The following is a 13,904-nucleotide window of genomic DNA, read 5'->3' on the forward strand; positions in this document are numbered from 1 at the left end:
GGTTCAGAGGTTTAGTCCATTATCATCAAGGTGGGAGCATGGCAGTGTCCAGGCAGGCATGGTGCTGGAAGAGCTGAGAGCTCTACATCTTCATCTGAAGGCTGCTAGCAGAAGACTGGCTCCAGGCAACTAGAATGAAGGTCTCAAAGCTCACATCCACAGTGACACACCTACTCCAACAAGGCCACACCTACTCCAGCAAGGCCACACTCCTAATAGTGCCACTCCCTGGGCCAAGCATATACAAACCATCACAATATATACGTGTGTGTGTGTGTGTGTGTGTGTGTGTGTGTGTGTGTGTGTGCCTTCATGTGTGCGTGTGTGTTAAAGAAAAGATAAGGATGCTAGAGAGATGGCCAAACTTTCATGATAAAATTTGTTGCTATGCATTGGGTTTCATTCACCACTGGCAGGCATAGGGGTGGGCTTCTTGGATTTGTAGGAGGCTCTCTCTTCAGAACACCTCACTGTTCTCAGTGCAGACAGTCTCGCTAAACTCCAAGGGCCATGCCCAGAGTCTCTTGGTCATTTCCCCTGGCTCTGTTCACAAGAATATAATTAATTTTCACGCCCATGAATTAAACATCACAACTGGTGCAGTTAAAAGACTTCAGCAACAGCCTCTTGCTGGTTAGAAAGGTAGGAGCCTGACATGTTCTAAAATAAGCTACAGGAATCAGAAGGGTAGAAAGGTGTTAAGGGAGAGGAAGCCACTAAAAGGGAAAATTGGAAAATCCCATCAAGTTCAGCTTCTAAATTGCTAGCGGTGGCAGAGCTTGGAACTAGGAGTGTTGCTTTTGGTGTGTGGAAGAGTTATCTGGAGAGATGATTCCAAAACTCTCTAGGGCTGATCAAGAACACCAGAAGGCTCCTAAAGCCTAGAGGTTGGGGGTGGGGGTGGGAGCTGAAGGGCATATGTTAAATCTTGGAGGTCTTCAGAGGGAAGCCTGCAACTGTAGGCCCACAGAGCCCTCCTGTGTGACCTTGGCACTCAGGGAGATAAGATTACCTGGATTAAGGCTAGCTCCAGGAAGGGAGGGAGATGAAAACAGTCCACATCCTCACCAGACACCTTTAAAAGCCCAGTCAGTCCAGGAAATCACATGGGACTCCGAGTCGCCCCCTCCACCACCACCACCACCACCACCACCACCACCACCACCACCACCGAGATCTTTTGCGGCTTTAGACAGCAACCCTCAGTCTCACTATCAGGGCCTGGCTGGTAGAGTGGGTAATATATTGATTTGGGTTTTGTTTTGTTTTTAAAGACAGAATTTCACTGTGTAGCTCAAGACAGCCCTGAACTCATAGCAATCCTCCTGTTGACACTCTCCCAGGTGCTGGGGTTAGCAGGCATGTGCACCGTACCCCGTACCCAGTTACTAAATAGTAAATACTTTTTCCACAGCTGGTTGTGCTTCAGCGACAGAAACACAAGCACCATGCTGGCAGATTCCAGCGCAGCAAGGTAGGATAGACTGGCTCCTGAAAAAACAAACAAACAAACAAACAAGCAAGCAAACAAAAAAAAAAAAAACAAAACCTTTAACACTATGGCTGTGATCTGGATGGGGGGCCACTGGGGCAAAGGGGTAGAAAAGAAAGCAGACAGCTTGGAATACCCAAGATACAATTAATAAACCACACAATACTCAAGAAGAAGGAAGACCATAGTGTGGATACTTCTATCCATCTTAGAAGGGGGGAACAAAACACCCATGGAAGGAGTTACAGAGACAAAGTGTGGAGTAGAGACTGAAGAAATGACCATCTAGAGACTGACTCACCTGGGGACCCATCCCATTTACAACCACCAAACCCAGACACTGTTGTGGATGCCAACAAGTGCTTGCTTACAGGAGCCTGATATAGCTCTCTCCAGAGAGGCTCTGCCAGTGCCTCACAAATACAGACATGGTGGATGCTCACAGCCATCCATTGGACGGAGCACAGGGTCCCCAGGAAAGGATCTAGAAAAAGGACCCAAGGAGCTGAAGGGGTTTGCAGCCTCATAGGAGGAACAACAATATGAACTAGCCAGTATCCCCAGAGCTCCCTGGGACTAAACCACCAATCAAAGAGCACACATGGTGGGACTCATGGTTCCAGCTGCATATGCAGCAGTGGATGGCTTAGTTGGATATCAATGGGAGGAGAGGCCCTTGGTCCTATGAAGGCTCTATGCCCCATTGTGGGGGTATGCCAGAGCCAGGAAGTGGGAGTGGGTGGGTTGGTGAGCCGGAGGGGGGGGGGGGACGGTGTTTTTCGGAGGGGAAACCAGGAAAGGGGATAACATTTGAAATGTAAATAAAGAAACTATTCAATAAAAAGAAAGGAAGGAAGGAAGGAGGGAGGGAGGGAGGGAGGGAGGAAAGAAAAAAAGAAAAAAAGAAAGAGAGAGAGAGAAAGAAAGAAAGAAAGAAAGAAAGAAAGAAAGAAGAAAGAGGAAGGAAGGAAGGAAGGAAGGAAGGAAGGAAGGAAGGAAGGAAGGAAGGAAGGAAGACAAAAAAGCAGACAAATTAGTAGTTTACATGTAGCTGCACACTATCCTCCACATATAACAGCGTTTAGGAGGACAGGGCCTGCTTAGTGAGGTCCCCAAACGATTGCCCAGGGAAATGAAGTCAGAGACAAATGCTCTGCCATTAACCAGGCTTTCTGACACGCAGAGGGTTTCCCACAGCGGGGTGGGGGACCTGGCTGCAAACCTCACCCTCCAGAGGAAGCCCTCACCCCAGCTAAGTGAGGGAAGGACTTCATGAGTGGCCCCAGAAGGTGGGGTGTTCCATGTGGAACGAACAAACAGCAGGCCCAACTTTGGCTGCATTGCTTCACTTCGTTCCAGTTGCAGCCTGGTTCTTGTGGTCTCGTGCCGGTCCCATGGTATAGCTGGAGACACTAAGGAGAGGGAGAAGGAGTTTTTGGCCCTGGCTACATTTTCTGGGCAGACTTCCAGGCCCAGACCCTCTGCCCTCAAAGTCCACACTCTTTGTTTGTTTGTTTGTTTGTTTGTTTTCAAAACAGGATTTATATATAGTTGTCAGGTCTGCAGATCACTCTATAGCCCAGGCTGGCTTTGAACTTACAATCCTCCTGTTTCCACGCCAACAAGTGCTACAGGCATGTCCCTGGCTTGAAGCCCATACTCTTAACCACAAGACTTTGTCATTTCAGTGAAATGTAGGGCAGAAGGACCAGAAGGTAGAGAATACAGAAAGTCGGAATAAATGCAGGAGAAAATGCCACCCGAGCACACTTTCTTTTGTAGATCCTTTAAAACAAAACAAAACAAAACAAAAAAACCCAAACAAACAAACAAAACCAAAACAGGCAACACACCTGTGTCTGTCACCTTTCGCCCAATGTATCACTGGCTTTTCCGAGCAATTGTTACGTCACAATTGTGCTCAAATATTTGAACTTAAAAATTTTAAAGCCATGTCTCTCCTTGATTTACAATTACACAAAGTCCCCTCTCCCCTTGTCCCCATTTCTTTGGAGGTAAAATAGATAGGATTGAGTGGCTGTCCTTGGCGAGCACTTTGACATATGCCCCGTAGCCGGCATATGTATTACTACTCTTGTTGGTTTGTTTGTTTTTCCAGAGACAAAGAAGCTGAGGTTTTCAATTATAAATAGAAGAATCTAAAGCTGCACTAACCAGTAAGGTGGGGATTCCGGCCCTGGTTCTCTCTCTGCAGCTTTCACTTCTTCATTACAGAGTAGTCCACCACGACCTTCCTCAGGTTTTTCTTTTAAGTTAATAATGTCAGCCTCAAGCTATAGTTATACTTTCTGGGACTATTCACCCAGCAAAAATGCACACTGTCACCTCTGGTTCTGCTGTAATCTGCTGGCTTCTATCCTTGTCCCTATTAAAAATGCAGGGGTTGCTCTAACAGCCTGGGACTGGCAGGCCTTCAAGGGAGGCGTGGTCCCTGCTTTTCCGTTTTTAGCGCTTTCATTGATCATTAAAGGTCTCTCTTAAGTGATGACTTGGGAGAAGGGAGGTAGGCAAACAAGTCAAAGCTGAGAGCCTGAGAGATCCAAAGAAATCATCCCGCCCTGTATCTACAGCAACTGTTATTGTCTGTGCTCTCTAGACTAGGATGACATCAGCCAAGTAGCCTGTCACTCAAGCATAATGACCCTCCACTTCCGGTACTGCTGATCACTTGGAAGAAGGAAAGAGGAAGATGGAGAGAAAGAGAAGACTTTGAGGAAAGGAGGGGGTACAGAGGGCTTGTGCCCATCCCTTTTGGGGAATTTTGAGAAGGAGCCTTTATTTCCAATGCCGAAACAAGAGAGGAAGTTGAGCTGAGCTCTGTGCCCATCCGATCATGCTCAGGGAAGCCTTTCAGGGTCTCACTAAAGGCAAGGGGCCAGCATCAGGTCCAACAATACTGTTAGCATTTTGTCTAAACTCCACCCCCCCCCCACAGTTACCTAGCAACAGCCAGATAAGCCTGGCCCACTATAAAAGGGACTGCTATGACCGCTGTGGTTACTTAATGCCAACCAAGAGCCAGGCACAGCACTGTGGGCCTGATGCGTTTTATATATATATATATATATATATATATATATATATATATATATATATATATATATAACATATATATATATAATCTCACTTAATTTATCTTCATAGTTTTTATGAGAATGTGGTATTAACATACTCATTTTTACAGGTGGGAAACACAGGCTCTCAGATGTGAATTTGTCCAAGGCTGTGCAGCTGATACAGATTCAGGGATCCCATGCAGAGCTGCCTGTCTGCTAAGCCTTGCTTACCCGAGGAAGCCTGCAGGGAAGAGAGAGATGCTCTGTCTTTGGGTGCTTCTGATGCTCTGGGAGGCTCCTCCACAACCTGAGGGACTCAGTGGAAAAGAAGCCAACAAAGACAATGAACCCCAAGGTCTGGGTGCAGCTTGTTCATCTTTACGGCATTCTCAGAGATGGACTGTGGCATCAGCCAGTCCGAAGACCTCTCCCCTCTGCCATTTTTGTCCACCACACTCCTTATCTTCCCTGCCACAGACTGAAGCTCACTCCAGCTATCCACTCTAGACAACCACTGCTTCCAGCACAGAGGGGCACCAGGGACTCCTGTATCTGCCTTCACAGTGGCTATGTGTATTCTGGGGCACAGTAAAAGGCAGGTGCCATTGAGAGGAATGAGGGCAAATTACTCCATTGCATGCTTGGTACTGCACTGCATGCATGGAGCCTCACTGCATGCTTGGTACCACACTGCATGCTTGGTACTGCACTGCATGTGTGGTGCTGCACTGCATGCATGGTACTGCACTGCGTGCTTGGTGCCGCACTGCATGCATGGTGCCGCACTGCATGCATGACACTGTACTACATGTGTGGCACTGCACAGCATGCATGGCACTGCACTGCATGTGTGGTACTGCACAGCATGCATGGTGCTGCACTACATGTATGGTATTGCACAGCATATGTGGTATTGCACTGCATGTGTGGTACTGCACTACATGTGTGGTACTGCATTACATACATGGTGCCGCACTGCATGCTTGGTACTGCACTGCATGCGTGGTACTGTACTACATGTGTGGCACTGCACAGCATGTGTGGTACTGCACTGCATGTGTGGTATGGCACTGCGTGTGTGCTGCTGCACTGCATGTGTGGTACTGCACAGCATGCGTGGCACTGCACTGCATGGAACTGCACTGCATGCATGGTGCCACACTGCATGCATGGTACTGCACTGCATACGTGGTGCCACACTGCATGCTTGGTACCACACTGCATGCTTGCTATTGCACTGCATGTGTGGCACTGTACTACATGCATGACACTGAACAGCATGCGTGGTGCTGCACAGCATGTGTGGTATGGCACTGCATGTATGGTGCTGCACTACATGCATGGTACGTACGGCACTGCATGTGTGGTACTGCACTGAAGAACAAAACATTATGCTGGAGTGAGTGAGATGACTCAGCACATAAAGACACTAGCTGCCAAGCCTGAAAACCTGAGTTCCATACCAGGACCTCACATGTTGGAAAGAGACAACCGACTCCTGCTAGTTGCCTCTCACCTCCGTTTTCCAGTCATGGCACATGCACACTCACACAGTATACATCCACATACTAAAAAGTGAAAACAAAAATCACTATGTCTCCATGGGGTGTGGTTAGGAGACTCTGACATTTAGGGGGAAGCCAGAAAAGTTCCTGCCATTCCTTGCTGTCAATAGCCAAGAGCCTGGAGGGAATCCATTAAATTTTGAGAAGACAAATTGTCTTTGTTCAGCTCTCTGGGAAGTAGCCCCAGGACTTTTGCTTTGATACTGTGATATCGAGAGATTCAATGCACTGCCTTTCTGCCTCTTAAGACGAGGCTCAAAGTGACACTTTTATGGGCTCCGGTCAGATGGCAATTTTTCCACAGCTGTTTATGTGAGGGTTGTTGTCTGTCTGTTTTTTTTTGGGGGGGGGGTTGTCCACGAAACTCATAATCCTAGGGACCTCCAGGTAGCAAGTACATTTGACATCTCATCTGCTCAGAAAATGGAGACAGCTGGGCATGGTAGCAGACACCATTAATCCTAGCACTCAGGAGGCAGAGGCGGGCAGATTTCTGTGAGTTCAAGGCCAGTCTGGTCTTAAAGAGTAAGTTCCAGGACAGCCAGGACTACATAGAGAAAGCCTGCCTCAAAGGGAGAGAGAGAGAGAGAAAGAGAGAATATGGAATGGAGGCTCAGTGAGGGAAAACAACGTGTCTTGCCATGGAATGTTGGAGAGACAGTGGGGGAGGTTATAATACACTGCCTGGCCTCTGCTACCACATGAACCGCTCCACGATATTACGCACCCTGTTAGGATGCTTACCCCTCCAAGGGTATACTGAATGGTTGTTCCTATTTTCTGTGACATCCCCACTTGGGGTGAAGAATGGCAAGCAGTGAATGACTTCAACCTACTCCCTTGGCAACTCAGGTCTCTAAGTGAATGAGCTGTCTGTGGGGACCATTTCTAGCAGGACTGAACCTCTGAGGGAGACAGTGGAAAATGACTCCGGAACTTGGGGAGATGTGTGTGTTGAGTCAGCAGTCTCCCCAGTCCCCTCCCTCTGGTTCCTGAATGAGCCTAGCTATCATCCAGGCCAGTCTCTGCTGAAACCTGATTGGCTCACTTATTCATATATAAGATCCATTGCTTAGAATGTTACTGAGTCACAAGCATGAGTCTTGAAACTACGACGCCCATCACAGGCTGCTCTTTTTGTTTTTGTTTTGTTTTTTTAGATCAGCAAAAGGGAGAGTCATGAGTTTCAGAGCTCAGAGCCCATGGGGGGTTCGGTTCAAGAAATCCACTCAGAGAGGAACAAGAATGGCGTCTCACAGCCTCACCCACAGAGGGGAGATCAGGCTTCTGCTATATGTCGGTTTCTCTGCAGCAGCTACAGGAGTCTAAGGCTGAAGGATGCATTGTCCTTGGGTAAAGGTCTTTCAGGACAAATTCCATCTTTGATACTGAGAATAGTCTGGAAAAGGCAGAGGTCATTTGGCAAACCTGGAAAGAGGGTTCCATGGTGTAGTTCCTGGCCTGATGCCAGAGTCCTGGGGCCCAGCAGCCATAGGCTTGGAGCCTGTGGGCCCCACGGAGCCCCAGGCACTTAAGATGATATTTTAAGTGTTCACTTCTCCCGACTCTCAGAGCTCTGCAGCTATTCAAAGTCATGCCGGAGCGCCTGGAGGCTAATGGGCTCTGGGGTTCAGCAGAAAAATAGCCTAGAATCTGGAAGCTGAGCTGGGAAGCCAGGATCCGGTACTGGTCCTGGGTAGCTGGGAAGCTGGAGCCGGTTGTGGGAGTGTCCCCACTGAGCAAAGGCTAACATCATACAGTATTGTCACTGAGAGGCTCAGAGAAAGGAAGAGAATCATAAGAGTTAACAAAGAATTGAAAAGGGGGGAGTGGCATGGCAAGGGGTAGGGATGAGGTAACAGGTTATCTTGAGCTCAGGGGAGACCTTAAGGCTTTAGGGATTCTTAAAGACCCAAGCCTGTTTCAGCACCTCTCCACACAGAGCGTTTCCCCTGGGAGTTACCAGCTCTCTGCATGGGTTTGCTGCCAAGAGTCTGGAAATAAAAGTAGGTTGCGTTTCTGTTGCCCTGCTCCTTAGTGATCCCAAACTGGAGCTTTTTAAAGGGACTTTTATTAGGGTATCTCTGATTACCTCTTCAGATTCCCGGCCCAACCTGTCCATATCTGCATCTTTTGTCTCTGGGCAACTGACAAGCCAAATCCAATCTTTGGGTCAGAAAAGCCTGCTAGACAGATCACAGAGCACCTTGCAGGGCAGTCACCAACCAAGTTCCTGGCCGGAAGGTACTCAACAGAGAGCTCCCATCCCCGAGGGTGGGGTGTTAAGGAAGAATGGTACAGCCACGGGTGCATTTATAATTGGGGAACAGAGCCACACTGAGTGACTGAGAGAAAGGTCTGGAAAGGACTCTGCTGCTGCCACACTCCAAGCCATGGGCTTCTTCCTTTATCAAGAAGTTGTGGCGCACATCTTTAATCCCAGCACTTGGGAAGCAGAGGCAGGCAGATTTCTGAGTTTGAGGCCAGCCTAGTCTACAGAGTGAGTTCCAGGACAGCCAAGGCTATACAGAGAAACTCTGTCTCAGAAACAAAACAAAACAAAACAACAACAACAACAACAACAACAGAAGAAGAAGAAACTTTGGCTGTAACTGGGCATAAAAGACCATGCAGCAGGCACAGGATGGGGGTGGGGGTGGGGTATCAGGGAAGCAGAAAGGGAGCTAGTTTTTTTTTTGTTTTTTTTTTCCATCTGTTGCGCAAACTCCAAGGCTCAAGCCTGTGATAGACCCCCAGCCACCTCGGGCTGCCCTCCTCTCCTTTTCTCAGCCATAAGGACTGTGATCCAGGAGACGTAGAAACTGAAGGGCGGAAGATGGAACTCCAGGTCCTCTCACAAGTGGACAATATACCTATATACCTCGCTCAAAAAGCCAAATCCCTAGTGTCCGTTTCCAGCCCCTCCTCCGCAGGCCAGATAGGGCAGCTGTGGCGACGCACAAGGGACTCCAGGTGCCTCTGCTTTCCATCGGCCAACTGAGGAGTGCAGGACCAGCAGAAATTGCAAACGCTTTAGGGAGAAATGCCAAAGGATGGAGAACGGCACACTTTAGGGTTGGCACTCGAGGGGCAGCCGGGCGCTCTCGCAGCCTTGGAACAGAGTGGTGTCCTCGTGAGCCCATCCGGCCCCTGTACTTTGCCAGGGCGCAGTGGTCGCTGGCGAGACTTACCCCACAGCAGAGTGAGCAGCGTGGCCTAGAGACGAGCACAGGAGAATATACAGTCCTTAAGTGCAGCAGACTCATGGGGACCACGTTCCTCCAGAAGATGCTCAGCTGCTCCCCTCGCATGTCCTGCTGCGCCCATCGATCCCTCAAAACCCGCACAGATTTCCTCCTTGGCATTGCCGAAGGAACCTTGGCTGGGTCGGTGGCCTGGGCTGGCATGGTTGGATAGTGGTGGCGCTACTGCTTCTGAACAAGAACTTCATCTCTGCCCTCTTCTCAGATCCTCTCTTCTTGAGCGTGGCCCGATGGTGTCCATCTTGGTGGTTGGCATCTGTGGCTGGCCTTTCACCCGCACAGCTGCAGGAGCCTTACTCAGCTGTGAGGATGATGTGGCAGGAGAGCACAGAGGAGGGACAGGGTTGGGGGTGATTGATAGTAGGGGTGGGGAGAGGGACCGTGGGAAGGGAGGGGACACTGGGAAGAGAACCCAACAGAGGCCTATCAAGATCACCTGCGGAGGGTCTTAAAGAGAAAGGCTGCCTTTGGCCTTCCTGCTCACTCGGGAGGGAGCTAGAATTGGCAGCTGCGGCCTGGGTGGTGCGAGGAATAAGGTCCCTGGGGTGTGTAGCCTGTGGGGCATCTTAGAGCCCTCCTGTTGTTATACAGTATGTGTATTTTTCTCTAGATTCCCCAAACCACAGTTCCAGGCAATCCCTTATTGGGAACCCCATCACCCTTTCTGAAACCACAAGCCATCTCCGTGGGATTAATTCTAGCCTTAATTTGTACTCAAGAGTTAAGACCAGATCCACCAACAGTCACTCAAGTCCTTTGGTCTAGATGTAAAATTCCTTGGACCAGTGGAGAGGTAAGCAGGGGTGTTGTTCTAATTAGGTGACCATGGATGACGTACGCATACAGTAAGTGTCAGTGAATACCTTTTGGAGATACAGAGATGATTTGGGGCTGGCTAGCAGGCTACACACAGCAGAGGCACCGCTTCAGTTTGCAGTTCTGTTGATGGTGAATTCCCCATCAGGCTTCTTCCCCATGCCAGTCAGAATAGAACCTTAAAGTAGAGCCTCGAGGAGCCAGGCTTTAGAAAGATCTCAGAGAGTGTTCCCAGAAAAACTTACCTATGAAAATCCCCCATTTCTCCCCTCCAATCCAGACTTCTAGCTGCCCAGAGGGTGGGAGCGATCGGAGGTGCAAGGAGGCACAGAGGGTGAGCAGGTGCCCCAGGAACTGCCACTGCAGGGGGACAGGTGAGTGGGAGGGGTGGGGGGAGGAACTCTGGGTTCCACCTTCAACCTGATGGCTTTTGATTTGGTTTGGTTATTGTTGCTTGTTGAGAGGTTGAGAAGGTGTCATTTTGTTTTGTTTTAAAGCTGGTATTTTGATTACTTGATTAGAAGAGTCCAAGACTCCTAAAGAGGAACGAACCAAAACCAAACACAACAACAACAACAACAACAACAACAAACCTCCCAAGGCTGAGCACCTGAAAGGACTACACAGCAGGCTCCCACTGATAGCAGATCTGGTCCCATCAGCCAGATAAAACAAGGTCTAGGCCGGGCGGGGCGGTGGTGGCACACGCCTTTAATCCCAACACTTGGGAGGCAGAGGCAGGTGGATTTCTGAGTTCGAGGCCAGCCTGGTCTACAGAGTGAGTTCCAGGACAGCCAGGGCTACACAGAGAAACCCTGTCTCAAAAAACAGAAAAACAAAAACCAAGGTCTAATTTACAGCCAAGGGCAGCTCTGAGGCTGGTGGAGTCCTGGCTCCTAGTGCTTCTTTCTTCTGGAGCTGCCATTGTAGACTGAGAGGACATTTGTCTGGGACAGAATAAACGTCACACTGTTCAATAACCAGCAAGGCAGTGGCACAGGATACCAGCATCCTCATTTTTTTTTTTTTTCGAGACAGGGTTTCTCTATAGCCCTGGCTGTCCTGGAACTCACTCTGTAGACCAGGCTGGCCTCGAACTCAGAAATCCACCTGCCTCTGCCTCCCGAGTGCTGGGATTAATGGCATGCGCCACCACGCCCAGCTTTACTGGATTCTTTGACTGAATTGATGAGGCCCCAACTACACTGCTTCTCCTGCAGCTGTATTAATTTGCATCCAAACCAGTGTTGTGCCATGAAACGTTTGTGAACTCCCCCCAAAACAGTCAGGAGCCGATCTGATACAATCACATCAGGGTCTTTATTTGAGCTAGCATGGACTTAGCTCTCCACTGACCAGTAGGACAGTTTTGGTGGAGAAGAGCCCCAAACACTTATGGGGCAAGGTTTTATAGAAAGTAGCAAGTGAGGGGTGTTTCTAGCCTGGCAAACATCTAATTGGGGAGCTACTGTGGTCTGTAGCATAATTAGCGGGTGCTGGCAGTCAACCCATAAATTTACCTTCTGTTTCTCTCTGCATTGGTTATTGGGCATGGTTCTTATCAACACCAGCCTAACTGACTTAACTAAAACTAGAAGCCACGGGCTCTCGGGCTTCAGGGCACACGTTAGGGTTACACAGCTCCACTCAGCAGTCTGAGGACAGCCTCACTGAGAAGTGTGGGGGCATGTTAGTGAGCCTGATCAGAGGACAAGGGATCCAGGTAAATGAGGGGCTGTGAGAGACATCGGTGCAAAATCCAGGCGGTAACAGGGAAATCAAGGATGTGTGAAAACACTATACACCTGCTGCGTTGTGTGCCAGTTTTAAAAATTAAACTTAAACAAAAAGTTTCTGCAGTAGAAACTACAGAGGGTTGGGGACGTAGATGAACGGTAAGGAGTTTGTCTAGGCAGCCAAGACCCAGTCTAACCCCACTAGAGAGAGGGAGGGAGGGAAGACGAAAAGCAAAGGACAGGGGAGGAAGGAGAGGGGAACAAAGGAAGGGAAAGAGGAAAGGGGAGGGGGAGGAAGGGAGGGAAGAGAGAGGGTTAGTTCAAGGCTGACCTGAACCACTCCGCCCCAAGCATCCTCCTATCTTGATGGGCATGCTCACTGTGCCAGCTTCCTCCTACCTCGATGGGCATGCTCACTGTGCCAGTTTTGAGTTCAAATTAATTAATAATTTTACAATATATATTTGTTGAGACTCTTCTAGAAGCCATGCACTTCACTACAAGTAGCATGTGTGGCTTTAAGCTCTGGGAACTCACAGCACAATAGGGCAGGCCACCAATCAGAATAGGTAGTGTACCCCACAGACTCTAAATGCTACCGAGAAGCCGTCCTTAAGAGACCGGGTCAAGGCAGTTAACATTTAAGACCTTTGTAAGTGTTCCCGTTGGTCAGCACATGGCTAACAAGGTTTACAAACCTAACTAACCTCTTCCTTCTTCTTATCCCACCTGCTGCCACAACCCGGCTCTCAGAAATAAATTATTCTTGTGACTGAAGACAGCATGGACAGAATCACCAGCCACCCAGAAACTTTCCCTGCCCTCTGGTTCCCGACTCACTAACATCCGCCCCCTTTTCTTTCTGGAGGGTTGCTTCAGTCTCCAGGGGCAAAGCCCCTAACCTAACCCTGAGCTCCTCCACTTTCTCAGCACCAGCTGCCGCCATTTCCGTTTCAACTGCCTTCCTTCCCCCACTCCCAGCCCCCCCTGGGTCAATTACCACAGGCCCTTAAAAGGCTAAGGCCAGGCTGTTCTCCATCTGGGGGCAGGAGAATGTCAAAAGAGTGACCCAGATTTGCAGCACCAAAGGGAAGGTAAGCAGTATGGCATCTTTGGCTGGCAGCAGCTGGCACTCAAGGTGCCCATTTCCGATGAGAAACGATGCACAGAAGGATTGGGGAAATATAAGCACGTGGCCGAGAAGGGGGCTCCCTACTCACAGACACACTGTGTCTGCCATCCTCAGATCAGGGGGCTCCCTGCTTACAGACACACTGCCTGCAGTCCTCAGATCACAAGCCTGCTCCTCTGGGCTGCCCACTCATTTCCACTCAAGGTGCATGATGCATTTCTTTCCCCTCCAGACTGGAAATCAAATAGCTGTTTCTGTCATCTTTCTCCAAAGCCTGCGGCTCAGCCAAGTTCAGTTTCCATTCCCTCAGAAGGCTTGTAGGTCAGATGCAAAGCCATGGTAGCAAAGGCAGATGGATCAGAGGCTCCAGAGCCCTAAGCAAACTCAGAGCCCTCATCCTGCTCCTCCCCCCTTGTTTTACAGCCAGGGAAACTGAGGTAGAGCATGTTCTATCAGTGGCACAGCACTGCAATCTTTGGTTGTTGTTCTTCTGTACTGTACTCTTAGGCAAGACCACTACCTGAGACTTCTCTCCAGTCTAGAACTCTGGCTCCTAACTCCCCCGTGTTGTACTTTGCTGGAGAAACCCTCCAGCACACCAGGGAATTTCTGAATCTAAATGACTTCTGAGGCTCTCAATAGCAAGGTGTAGAGAAGCTGCTCCCCAAATCCTATGGATAACAGCCCCATCAGCTACGCATCTCATCTCATTGTGGAGTAGGTCTGCTTCCCACACCCAAGGAACATAAAGAAGTGTAGAGATGGGAGCTGGAAGGGTGTCTCAGTGGTTAAGAGCTCTGAGGTTTCCATCACCCACATGGCA

The sequence above is a fragment of the Mus musculus genome, chromosome 5 (genome assembly GCF_000001635.26).
Source record: "Mus musculus strain C57BL/6J chromosome 5, GRCm38.p6 C57BL/6J".
Classification (NCBI taxonomy): domain Eukaryota; kingdom Metazoa; phylum Chordata; class Mammalia; order Rodentia; family Muridae; genus Mus; species Mus musculus.